Source organism: Cnephaeus nilssonii, assembly GCF_951640355.1.
Source record: "Cnephaeus nilssonii genome assembly, chromosome: 5".
NCBI lineage: Eukaryota > Metazoa > Chordata > Mammalia > Chiroptera > Vespertilionidae > Cnephaeus > Cnephaeus nilssonii.
The window spans coordinates 75,673,575-75,687,806 of NC_137076.1; positions in this window are offsets into that span (position 1 = coordinate 75,673,575).

A 14,232-nucleotide genomic window follows, 5' to 3' on the forward strand; every position below is an offset into this window, starting at 1 on the left:
GAAATATCATTACCCATTTTCTCCTTTAAATGGGAGGGAACAGGTTCTGAACAGTTCAGTGGCAAAGCTAGTCTGTGATCCTTACTCCCCAGTTTGGTGCTCCTTAACCTTTTACTTCCATCCACTTCTGAAGAGACTTCTGGGCCCAAGATAACCACTGTGTTAAGGAAACCCCCGGTCTAGAGAAGAGGCCTCCCTCTGGCAATGGATATCCATCCATTCATTCAGTAAAGAGTGTTGAGCTCCTGTGTATGCCCCCGGGCACAGGGCTGGGGATTCGCCGTGAACCAGCTGGGCCAGCCAGCCAGGGTCCAGCCTGGACGGAACACTTAATGGGGTGCTCCCTGAAGTCTGTGATAGAGTCCATAGGATGAAGCCAACCCTAAGGAGAAAGGATTGGTCTGAAAATCCCCTCCTCTACCCATCCAGTCAGGGACTTTACCTGGCTCTACCCTGCTCAGCTTCGGGAACATTGCCACCCTTCCTAGGAGACGACGGCGCCAGGCTCACCTAACCAGCAGGCACATGATGTGTTCCTGACGCCAGGGAGACAAAAGACTCTTCCACACAGGGCCCTCTAAAGAAATCAGAGGCCTACAGTTCTGGTGGGATGGGTTGGGGCAGGGAGGCCAAGCAGCTTCTTGAGTTACCGGGTCTTTGTCTACAAGCAGTGGTATCCAGTATCTGCCAGGTGCCACAGCTGATGAAGGAAGATGAAAGGACCTACAGCTCTTACTTTTTTCCATAACACAGCCCTGCGTTCAACAACTGAGCTTCAGGTCTCCGAGGCAAGGCCCACTGGAGCCCCTTTGCCCCGTTTGCCCCTGGCATACAAAGTGGCACCTTGTAAACTCAGTGGAGTATCCTAAGCAGCACTGGGCAGTGCCATGTCACACATCTAGCCCAAGTACCCAGCACAAGGCCTGGCTTAAAGTAAGTGTATGGTTTTCTTTGTTTTGTTTTGTTTTTTAAATATATTTTTATTGATTTCAGAGAGGAAGGGAGAGGGAAAGATAGAAACATCAGTGATGAGAGAGAATCATCCATCGGCTGCCTCCTGCACACCCCCCTTCTGCACCCAACCCAGGCATGTGCCCTTGACCAGAATCAAACCTGGGACCCTTTAGTCCACAGGCCGACGCTCTAGCCACTGGACCAAACTGGCTAGAGCAGAAGGTGTATGTTTTTCCAAATTTGTCTGAGGACTCCCAGTATTAGAATCACCGAGAGATGCTTGTTTTTAGGTCCTTAAAAAAATATTTATTTTTATTTTGCCTTAATGTAGTGTTATAAATACTGAGAACACTGAATTGCAGCAATTACCATTTAATAGTGTTTTCTTTCTCACAGAAGTGTGTAAATTAACTTAAAAAGTAATTCCACAAATTCCACTGAAATAAGTAAAATAACAATGTATAGTGATATATAAATATAAAGCAAATATAAAGTGTCCCCCCAAAATATATACACATTTGAACAGCTGATAACTCACTTAATTTTCACTCCTTTTCAGGCTTAACTGATTTGAAATAATGGGTGAAGCTAGACTAAGCTTTGAACAAAGAAAATTTATCCTAAAGTGCCTCTAGACTTTTTAATGGGGATACATAAAAGATAAAGTTTCTGGTACAAAACCAAGCAACAGTCAATGAATTGAGGACACACAAATACCAAACAAAATAATTCTTGATGTTTGTGATTCCTTTGCTTCGAGTTATTAGCAGTGCCTGGACCAGAATGGTCATCAGTTTGAAAACAGACATTGACAAAAACAATTATTCATTTCTGTAGATTCTTTTAAATTTTGAAAATGAACTGTATGTTAATAAACACTGACTTTATAATCATTCAAAGTGTATATACATTTTTTTGGGACATCCTGTGTGTATTTTGCATGCTACTAACTGCTTTATTTTTTATGAATAAAGGAACTTTTTCAAAGCAATATATATATATACTTGCTTTTAACATTCAGATCTCATTTACTCATACATACTATTATATGCATAGATTATTTCAGGAAAAATACACAAGAAATTGTTTGCCTCGGGGGAGGGGAACTAGGTGACTAGGGGGCAGGAGTTGGGGTGATTTTTCACTTTATACCCTTTTCTACCTTTTGAATTTAAATCCATATGAATGTATTACATATGTCAAAAATTCTTTTCTTCAAAAAATAAATTGACTTCAGGTCAAGAAAAAATGCAAATTCCTGGGTCAACTCTTGATCTAATGAATTAATTCCCCAGGGGGCAGATTTTTCCTGCCTTTTAAACAAGTCTCCAAGTGACTGTTAAGCCCAGGACAAGTTGGGAAACCTCTGCAGTAGGACTCAGCAATGAAGCACTGCTAAGAAGGGACCAGGATGTCTGTCAAAGGTGACTGGTTTAGCTCCACACTTTTTGAATCAACCCTACCCTCTTTCAAACCCTCCACTCAGGAGGGACAAGGCAATTGATGGACTGTGGGGTACAAGCTAGGGATCACTCATCTCCATTAACTACAATCACCAGCCTAAGTCTGAAAGGACTGGCCTCCAACAGTCCCCACGGTGTGTGTGGATGGAGGGGTTCAGCCCTGAGAAGGCTGAGGTGTCATTCTTACTTCAATCACTCCACACACTACACAATGAAAACCCCTTGTTCTACAGAGGAAGGAAATAAAACCAAAGAAAAGGACTTTTCCTGTGTCACACCACCACTGCAGAGCAGGGCTGAGGCGCAGGCCCAGCTATGCTTCTGCCACCACAGCCCATATATTGAATTTTAGCCCCATCCCTCAAATGCCAGAAATGTTTTCTGGTTTACAACTATTCCCTGCATACTACCTCGAGGGAAGGTAAAGGCCTTGGATTCAGGTAGTCCTGGTTTTTATGATGAAATTTCCAGAGATGGTCTCCCTTTGTAAATAGTTTCATTCCTTCAAGGACAAGCCCTCTCTGTAATACTAAAATGGCTTAGTGGTGAGCTTCCAAATGGGACAAAATTCAGTTCACATTCCCTTCATCTGGCACCTACCACCCATGGGACAGACTGGATTCTAGACTCTGCATGTGTGTTCCAGCCCATAGGATGGCATGTAAACTAAGAAGGAATACAATTCTCATGGTCAGAGATCTCCTGGCTGCACTCTGCTACTGTGTCAACTTCCCTAGTCTTGCTCTCCTGATAGAATGGTAAGCACAGCAACTCTGTTAGGTGATCTTGGACAAGTTATTTCTCCCCTCTGAGCCTCACCTTCCCCTGCTGAGCCTCTCCTTCCTCCTTTTTGCCAAACTCTAAGCCTTCCAGCTAGGTAGGTGGACCTGAGAGCATCTCAGGCTCATGCCTAATGTATCAGGATCCCAAGGAGCATTAAAATATGTCCTGAGGCCCTAAAACAGCATGAAAGTTGCTTAAAGAGGGGGTAGGTGACCAGGAAGGAGCTTCTGGGGATGTAATAAAGGGAGCACAAAAGCAGATGAACTCCAAGCCAGAGACTCCAAGCCTTCTGATCAAGGTACATGCCCTTGACCGGAATCGAACCTGGGACCTTTCAGTCCGCAGGCCGACGCTCTATCCACTGAGCCAAACCGGTTTCGGCTATTTTTTAAATTCTTTATCGTTGAAAGTATTACATATGTCCCTCTTCTCCCCCCTCCCATTGTGTTTATTTATTTTAGAGAGAGGAAGGGAGAGAGAGAAATATTGATTTGTTGTTCCACTTATGCATTCATTGGTTGATTCTTGTATTGATGGGGAATATAAGACATTTGGGGGGGGGGGGGGGGGCTAGCAATCTGAATCTGTGCCAGTAACCTAATGTACATTCTTTGTAAAATATATATATATTTTTTATTTATTTTTTACAGAGAGGAAGGGAGAGGAATAGAGAGTTAGAAACATTGATGAGAGAGAAACATTGATCAGCCGGCTCCTGCACACCCCCTACTGGGGATGTATCCGAAACCAAGGTACATACCCTTGATCAGAATGGAACCTGGAACACTTTAATCAGCAGGCCGATGCTCTATCCACTGAGCCAAACCGGTTAAGGCCTAAAGTACATTCTTGATAGCCTATAATTAAGTCACTGCCCCTTTCTTAACAATCCGGTCTAGCAAGACCTTTTTTCCTTTTTTTTTTTTTTAGAGCTAGAAACATCGATGAGAGAGATACATCGACCAGCTGCCTCCTGCACACCCCCCACCGGGGATGTGCCCGCAACCAAGGTACATGCCCTTGACCGGAATCGAACCTGGGACCTTTCAGTCCGCAGACGGACGCTCTATCCACTGAGCCAAACCGGTTTCGGCAAGACCTGTTTTCCTAATTACTCCCAATTTACAAAGGAGCCATAAAGAAAGAATATAACAGTTTTGCTACAGGGGAGGTTACTAGCACCACCCAGCCAGGCATTTAGATACAACCTAGCTTCCCCTTCTAACTGACTCAGGCGGGGCTGTGGAAGCCCACCTCAAAAGCCTGGTAGTTAGGACACAGACAGAAAACAAAAAACCCAAAGGTTATAAAGGGAAAAGCTTCCTCCATATTCACTCACTCAGGGACTTGGAGAACTGACCCCATGAGTCACTGTACTGGTACATCTGGAAATAAATGGGTTTATCCTGGATCTCGGAGTGCTCCCTGTGTATATTTCGGTCACCTGGTAAATTCTGTAACAGTATGTGCCCTGGTGCCCTGACCAGTGATCAAACCCTCAATCTTGGCATATTGGGACAATGCTCTAACCAACTGAGCTACCCAACCAGAGCCACATTTGAGTTTTCTGACTTTAAAATTCCATACAGCTATAGGTGGACAAGAATCATGCAGACCTGCTGCTGCCTATTTGCTGCTCACATCTTATATGATCTAGGTGGCATCTGTGACTTTCCCTCCCTAGCCTCAGTCTCTTTGTCTGTAGAATGGGGCATATAGCAGTACCAACCCACAGTATTTTTGTGAAAATTAGTATTTTAGTCATTAGAATGGCTAAATTTAAGACAGTGACAATACCATGTGTTGACAAGGATGTGGAGCCACTAGAGCTCTCACATTGCTGGTGGAGTACAAATTGATACACTTCAAAAAATGGACAGTATCTACCGTACTTAAATACTATATGCATATCCTCAATGGCTCAGTAATTTTAATTCTGGACAAATACCCAACAGAAATAAGTCCTTTGTCTACCAAAATACATGTTTAAGAATGTTCATAAGAGAAAAAAAACTAGAAATAACAGATCCATCAACTGTAAGATGAAAAATAAACTTCAGTATATTAATACAATGGAATACCAAACAGCAATGAAAGAAACTACTGAAATAAACACCATCATGGATTCATTTCACAGAAATAATATTGAGCAAAAGAAGCTAGACACAAGATAACTGATTGTATGAGTCCACTGAAATGAAGACCAAAACCAGGCCCAAACTAATCTAGGTTAGAGATGATGAAATAATAGTTACCTTTGGCAGAGAGGCAGGTATTGATGAGGGCAGCTTCTGGGATGCTATAAACTCTCTATCTTGATCCAGGTGGTAGTTTCATGAGCCTATGTATATATAAAAATTCACCGAGCTATAATCACACTGTGCACTGCATGTAAATCATAACTCAGATTTCAAAGGGAGGATGTGAAAAGTGTGATAGTGTATGTTACGTGCTTAGCATGACGTCGGTGTCAGTTCCTGAAGGAACTTTGAGGCCCTGTAGCCTCTCCTTCACATGGCTGCCCAACAGTTCACAGCCAAGGCTCATGGGAGATGTTGGGAGGGAAAGTGGGGGTTGTTGCACAGGCCCAGAGGAGACTTATCTGCCCATTGCCCAGTTCAACTGAGGCCTTGAACAAAGCTGCAGAAAGAACACTCATCAGCTTCTTTGCTTCTATCTCAGTCAGCCAGGGCAGTGCCTCCCCTGGTGGGCTATGGGCCCATCCTTGTGAAGCTGCTATGGAAGGAACCTCTAGGCAGAAGTGATATCCACACCTGCTAGTAAATGGTAAAGGAGAAAACTTTTAAGCCCATATCTATCTGTACCCTTCACCATCAGAGGACTGTGGGCCCCAGCTGGACTGGAAGGTTGTCAGAGTGGACCTGCCCATGGGGCTGAAATGGATTAGGTAACCTGCCCCAGGCCACACAGTAGGGAATTGAACCTGGGTCTCACTCACCATAGATGAGTCAAAGCTTCCCACAAGAGCATGGGCTACCCTCTGTTCCACTCCCTCCTCCAGAAGGAGTCTATGGGGATACATGGGTGCCCACTGTGGTCTGAGAGTGGTCATGCTGGCCCCAGCAAAAATAGGGTCAGGGTTGGGGTTGCCTGCAGTCCGGTCTTGACCAGTCCCCGAGAAGTACTAGTGCTGATTGGCTCCAACCAGCAGATGGTGCTAGAGGGTCAGATGGCTATCCAAAGAGAGCATCGTCACTAAACCTACCTCCTCACTGAGATGCCTCCAGAAGCTGTCCTCTCTCCTCTCCAGGTCCCAGACTCCTGTCCAGATCCCTGGGATGGCCATCAGAGACTGGGTGCCAGGGCAGCTTGATCATACACCCACAGTGTGACCCTGGAAATAGCCTCCAACCCTATGGGCTAGTGTCCCTCTGTGAAATCAAGTTCACAGCAAATCCTAGCAGCAGGGATTGGGTAGGCTCAGTCAAGAGTGGGGTAGTGCAGTGCATCAAGGCGTCTTTTACAGATGACAAAACCATGACAGACATGACCTACCATCTCCTGCTATGGCCTCCCAGATGGGGTTTCTGCTTAACTGATTCTGATTCTATGGGGTCCCAGGGGACCCCAGCACCAATGCGGCATTTGGAACCAGCACACTGGGGCAAAGACCACCAGAGAGGACAATCTGTCTGAAAAGACTGCAGCCCAGCCTGCCAGCTGGCTACCCATGGAGCCCCAGGCCAGGCCCTGAGATGCTGAGCATTCCTGTGCCAGACGCAGGAGACATCCATGAGGCTAAGGCGAGTGTGACTTCAGCATGTCCTATAAGCCAAGTGCCAGTGTGTGGATGCTGAATGCCCAGTCAGGAAGACCTGCCTGCCAAGGGGCCACTGAGTGGCAAAGATTTCCCAAGGAGAATCTCTGAGTCCAGGCCCAGCCAATGGCCCACTAACTGGCTCAGAAAGCTACCAGTTTGGACTGTGCCAGTCAGTCAATAAATATTTACCTAGTATCCTCTCTGCTCAAGTCCTAGGCAGTGGTAAACAAAACAGAAAAAGGACTTCTGCCTTCAGGGAGTTTGTCTTCTAGTGGGGTAGATAGAATAAGCCTAAATTAAAGAATGTTAGGTAGATAAGTACTGTCAGGAGTTGATCTAGAAAGTAAAGGTGGAAGGGCGGGGACGAAGTACGGTTAAGCAGAAACTTGCAGAGGAAGGCACCAGTCATGGGAAGAGGTGGGTTAAGTATTCAAGTGGAGCACTTGCAAAGGCTTTAAGATAAGAATGAGCTTGGGCCCAGCCAATGTGACTCAGTGGTTGAGCATCGACCTATGAACCAACAGGTCACGGTTTGATTCCTGGTCAGGGCACATGCCCAGGTTTCAAACTCCATCCCCAGTGGGGGGCCGATCAATGATTCTCATCACTGATGTTTCTACTGCTCTCTCCCTCTCTGAAAACAATAAAAATATATTTTAAAAAAAGAATGAGCTTGGTATGTCCTAGAAACAGCAAGGCCAGCATCATTAGAACTGAATGAATGGGGCAGAGTGAAAAGAGATGAAGGCAGAAAAGCAGGTAAGGATCAAATCATAAAGAGCTTTATAGGGAGGACACCATAAGAAAGTTGGATTTTATTCTATTTGCATTTAGCAACCTCAGGGGATGGAGGGTTAGCAAGTGGAATGATCTAATCTACAATTTAAAGATCACTCTTGTGACTGTATGAAGAATGGGTTGTAGTTGGAGGAAGAAGGAAAGTAGTAAGATCTTTTAGGAGGCTTAAACTAGGACAGGATCTGTAAGATGAATAGAAAGACATATTTGGAGGTATAGCTAATGTATTACATGTGGATAATAACTGCATGAATGGTGGTACTATTTACTGAGGTAGGGAGCACCAGGATTTGAGTGGGAGCTCAGGAATTCAGTTTGAGATATATATTAGACACTTGAGTCACATCATGGAGGCAGCTGGGTATATGATATATGATTCTGGAGCACAGGGTTTAAGAAGTTAGTCTAAGGATATAAACTTGGGATTCTTCAGCATATAAATAGGACTAGATAAGATCACCTAGGTAGGGGGGGAGGAGAGAGAGAGAGAGAGAGAGAGAGAGAGAGAGAGAGAGAAGAGAGAGAAGTATTGGGTCACCTTAACATGCTTGATTTAGAGGACATAAAGAATTAGCAACGGCCCTAGCTGGTTTTGCCCAGTGGATAGAGCATCGGCCTGCGGACTGAAGGGTCCTGGATTCGGTTCTGGTCAAGGGCCATGCCTGGGTTGCAGGCTCAATCCCCAGTAGGGGACATGCAGGAAGCAGCCGATCAGTGATTCTCATCATTGATTCTTTCCCTCCCACTTCCTCTCTGAAATAAAAACATATTAAAAAAAAAAAAGAATTAGCAAAGGAAGTTGGGCAGCAGCAGACAAAAAGTAAAAAAAAACAAGTCTAGTGTAATGGTAGACAAATTATTTCCAGGACATCATTTTGTTTATCACTTCAAATGCTAAAACTAGAATTTAATAGTCAGAAAAATATCTACTATACTTAGCAATGGGAAAATCATCTTGATATAGCCAATTACTTTAGTGGAGTGGCCCAGTGAAATGTAATATGAGTAGACATAGAATAGATAACAATTTTAGTTTTGCTAACAAGAGGAGCATAGAAAAGGGGCAGATACTTATGAGGTATGCAATGTCAAAGAAGTTTGTTTTTAGGATTAAAGATACTGGAGCCATGTTTGTATGCTACTGGGAATAATCCAATTGAGGAGGTCCACTTTATAGGTGCAGCTGCAAAGAAGTTTGTGGAGGTGGTGGCAGGAAGAAAGAGATATTGTCTGATTGTACTCTGAAGTATTAATAGGCAAGGTCATCAGAGTTTTAGAGTTCTGGAGGGGAGGCACTGGCAATTTGAGAAGAGAACATGTGAATCAGTCCTTTTGAAGCCTGAGAAAGAATCTCAGGAAGTGGAGGGGATTGTCTGGCAATAACTATGGTTGCTTTGACATTTGTATAAATGCGTCCCTACCATTATAGTTGTGTCAATATCTCTAGCCATGCCCTACTGCTCAGTTGTAGGCATCAGTTCTGGTCAGAAAATCCCAGTCTGGACTACAACAGGTTCCCAAACAGCAACTTCCCTCCTGTTCTCCCTGACCTTCTGCTCCCCGCAGCTGAAGAACTCCCTAAAGACGTTGTCAGGTCACAGTTAGTTCTGGCTCTACAAACTAGATTTCAGTTTTTTTTTCTTTTCAAATGTCTAAATAGCCTGGCCAGTGTGGCTCAAAGGTTGAGCACCAAAGGTCACATGCCCAGGTTCTGGGCTTGATCCCCCAGTAGGGGGTGTGCGGGAGGCAGCTGATCAATGATTCTTTCTCGTCATTGACGTTTCTCTCTCTCTCTCCCTTCCTCTCTGGAATCAATAAAAATATATTTAAAAATAAAATAAAATGTCTAAATAATACGATAGTGTCTCATACAGATGGGTGAAAAAGGACAGCGCCTTTTCATCCTTTAGGTTTCAGCTCAATGTCATCTCCTCAGAAACCACCAGCCTTATTACTCACACAATCAGTGCATTGTTAAATTTAATTCAAATTTATCTAAATTAAAAATTTTAGCCCAGCTGAATGTGGCTCAGCAGTTGAGCATTGATCCAGGAACCAAGAGGTCACCAGTTCAATTCTTGGTCAGGGCACATGCCCAGGTTTCATGCTCGATCCGTGTGTGGGGGGGCGTGCAGGAGGCAGCCAATTGATGATTCTCTCTCATCACTGATGTTTCTATCACTTTCTCCCTCTCCCTTCCTCTCTGGAATCAATAAAAAAATTTTTAAAATAAATTTTAAAATTTAATTCACATAGGGAAGGGTGGGGGTAAAGGGGGAGATCAACCAAAGGACTTGTGTGCAGGCATATGAGCCTAACCGGCGGTTGGGGATAACAGGGGGGTGGGGGCATGTGTGGGGAGGGGTGTGGGATGGGAATGGAGGGACGAGGACAAATATGTGATACCTTAATCAATAAAGAAATTAAAAAAAATTTAATTCACAAACTAATTGAATTGTGCAGACCATCAGCTCTGGCTAAAAGAGTACTTCTTTTTATTCTCTTGCCTCCTACCCTGCTTTATTTCTCTTTATAGCAAATTATATTCCTTTTATATTTGTCTCTCAGAAGTGTACCAGATAAGTTCTGCGAGGGCAGACACTTGGTGTTGTATACTACTGTATTATTCCCAGTGCCTAATAGTACCTGGCATATAACAGGTACTCAGTAAATAGTTGTTGACTGTTTAAAGGCATTTCCTTGTTTTCCCTTTAAAGGTTGTTATATTTTAAAAGGCTCCTGGCTAACACAGACAAGTGGCTAATGAAACTTCAGAGCTGTGATTACTCAGGACCTGGGATTGGGGGACCTCACAACCCTTCTGTCTCCTTTGCACATACAACAGTTCTGTCTTACAAGGACAGGACACAGCTGCAATGAAGTGAAAATAGCTTCTAAGCCCACCCATGCCATCTAGTCACTTGTCTGACTCAAGGTATCTGTGATACACTCCCTGACCAGCCACTCACTCTACCAAACCACTCAGCTCAGCTGGTGCCTGGCAGTGGCTTACTTACTCCCATGGACATTATTAAAACACCATGGCAACATCTCTTCTTGCTCAACTCATTTGCCACACTCCCCCAGATGACAGCAGCCCCTAACTACACTCTGGCTGAGAAAGCTAAGCCCTTTTGCCTGAATCGCATACCCACCCCCTCTAACACACAGAAACTCTGCTTTCCCCTTCTTCCTATTCAATAAGTCCTGCCAATTTATTCTTAGCTCTGATCTCCCCTTTAGACAAATATATCTGTCCTTTGCCTCAAGGCTTGGAAAGCCTTAACATTCTCTCATAAACAAGAGCATGAATATGCACAAGGCTTGGAATGTTGGGTGTCAGGGAGTCATAGGCTTTAAATTAAAGACAGGTCCCTGCTGACCCGACACCAGGCCAAGCAACAGATAGATTTAGGACTCACAACTCACATCTGTCAATTCATCTAGCTACCACTTCCCTCACTCCATCACCAGGAACCCAAATAAGAGCCAAAGCAGAGCTTGGATTCCATCAAGTTCGTGAGGGTGAGAAAGGCCTTCTGTGCCTACACAGAACCACATATTGGTAAGGGTTTTCAGTAAGGTGAGGAAATGGTCAGGTGATGAAGGGCTAGCATGATTCCATTTACTACACTTTGTTAAAGCCTAAACAGCTGACTAGTTTCTAACAGTATTATACAGAATACCAGATTACTAGAGTCTAAAAAAAACAAGGTAATTCTTTAGCTCCAAGAATACTCCAAAATCAAATTGGCTCCAGGGAGAAAGGCGAAATTATTTCACACAGATGGAGGTAGGGGGGTGGTAAATAGCACAGAGATTTTTTGAGCAGTGAAAATACTTTGTATAATGGTGGATACATGTAAATACACGTGTCCAAACCCATAGAATGTACAATCATGAATTGAATGTACAGCTTAAATCCACAGAATGTTCACCAAGAGCGAGTGAATCCTAATGTAAATTATGGATTCTGAGTGATTAATATAGGTACAATTTTAATAAATGTGCCATTCTGGTAGGGGATGTTAATAGGTGGGGAGGTTACATGTGGGGCCAGCGGGCATATGGACAATCTCTGTACCTTCTTCTCAATTTTGCTGTGAACAGAACACTTCTCTTAAATTTTGGAATGGGGTGTCCCATTCCATATATACCTCCTTAAAAGAAACCCCTTTCGTTTCTAATCTATCTGTTGATCTAAGTCCACTGTGAAAGTTCCTTTATCCTCAGGAACAATGGTTAGGCTGTTGTGGCTGGTGCTGAATTGAAAATCATTTTCTTGATCAGATTTAGCTTTTTTAAATCTGGCTCATATAAATGTCCTTGAGACACACAGTCAAGTCATTCCATGAGCTCTGGGAATGCAGTGACCAGATTATACTTGACTTGGTCCAAACTCAAGAGGGCCAGTGTACAAACAAACCTCCCTCACTATAATTCCCAAAGGGCTTGCCGCACATTTGACTTCCTGAACAGGGGTCAGGCACACACACCTCACTTTCTCTAGACCCAAAATCTGTAAGGAAACTCAGTGGTTTAATTTGGTTTAGTATTTTATAGTAGGCTCTTGCCCACCCTTCAAAGGCCACTAAATATATATTTCAGCAAACTAAAAAGAACTCTAATGCTTTCTGAGTCAGTTTTCAAACTGTTAAAACAGCTTAATAAAATAATTCATGTAAAATGCTTGGCACATGGGAAATGCTGACTGTTAGACATTATTCACTTAGCTATTTCTGCCATTTCAAGGAATACTGCTATCCTGGGCACTCTAAATTCAACGCAACCCTTTACAGTAATGGTCATTTCAGCACTCTACTCTCATTCACATGCTGAGTGCACCAGAACCCTAACCCAACTCAGAATGTCAACTATATCTTTTAGGATTGCAATATCAAAATTATGTATTTTAGAAGCCACGTACTCTTCTAAGATACCTAATGATGTAGGTCCATCTGCCACCCAGGTTGATAGCAGAAATGTCCAAATGCTTCCAAGAGGTGGCTTAAACAAATTCTACGAAGATCCAAGTCATCTATCCATTCCCAACCCTATTTTAAAAATCTTGGCTTCTGTCTGGCCTGTATTGCTTGGTAGTTAAGAGTGTTGGCCTGCTCACTGAAGGGTCACAGGTTTGATTCCCATTCAAGGGGTCATATGGGGCACGAGGGAGACAACCAACTGATGTGTCTCTCTCACATCACTATTCCTCTCTCTCCCTCCCTTCCACTCTTTAAAAACACACACACACACACACACACACACACACACACACACACACAACCTTGGCTTCTGATTGTCTAGAGCAGTGATGGGCAACCTTTTGAGCTTGGTGTGTCAAACTTTGCCAAAACACTGAGCATAACTCGGGTAGTGTGTCACTTTGAGGAAAAAACATTATTTTGCAAATGTTTCATCCTCAGGAGCAGCAAATGTTTCATCCTCGGCATGCAGCCAGCGGCCGTGTGTCATCAGAAATGGCTACGCGTGTCAGTGCTGACACGCGTGTCATAGGTTCACCATCACTGGTCTAGAGTAAGGTTTTTTTTCCTAGGATCTGAGGTGAAGTTGGAAAAACCCAAAGGCCTACACACAATCATTAAGGTTTTGTTTTAAAAAAGTTCAGTGCCAAAGACAAAATATGATGCCGTGGCGTGGCACCAGGCAGAGAGGTCATAACCAGATCTCTCATCACTATGACCTTTTCAGAGGTTATGAGCTATTGCAGCGACCTTCAACCTTTTTCATCTCATGGCACACATAAACTACTACAATTCTGTGGCACACCAAAAGTATGTATATTTTTTCCCCATCTGACAAAACAAATAGGTGTAACTTTGATTCATTCACACTGGATGGTATTGTTGTGTTAGCTATTGTCCTTTTCTTATTTGACAATCAACAGGAAAAGAGATCATGCTCAACTAAATTGTTATTGCATATCTTAAGAATACTTGCCGCACACCAGTTGAAAATCCCTGAGCTACTGCACTGCCACCTCAAAGATCTTGATGAACTTATTTAAATGTCTATCTCTCTAGCCCTTTACAACCAGCTCCAGTGTGGCTATGGGGAAGGAATAGTGAGCTGGGGCTTAGGTTTGTCTTTGTGGTGTACTTTCAGTCAGATCATTGAGAGGATTAAAATTAAAATGGAAGTTTTATTTTAACCAGGGTAAAGTTTAATCACACTTCTTTCGCATGTGGTTCTGGGAAATAAAGAATGCCCAAGACCACATACATCCATTATATAGCTTCCCTTCCCACTCCTGCCTGCTGCACTCAATACACACCCCAGACCCTCACTGCTGTTGGCAAGGGACTAACCTTAACCTGGCTTTTCTCCTGAGACATGTTTGGACACATCTGACCTTGCAGTCAGGTCTACCCTTGACGAGGCTTACGAAACCTAACCACTAGCCCTTACCCCTGCCCCCTAAGTACCACTGCC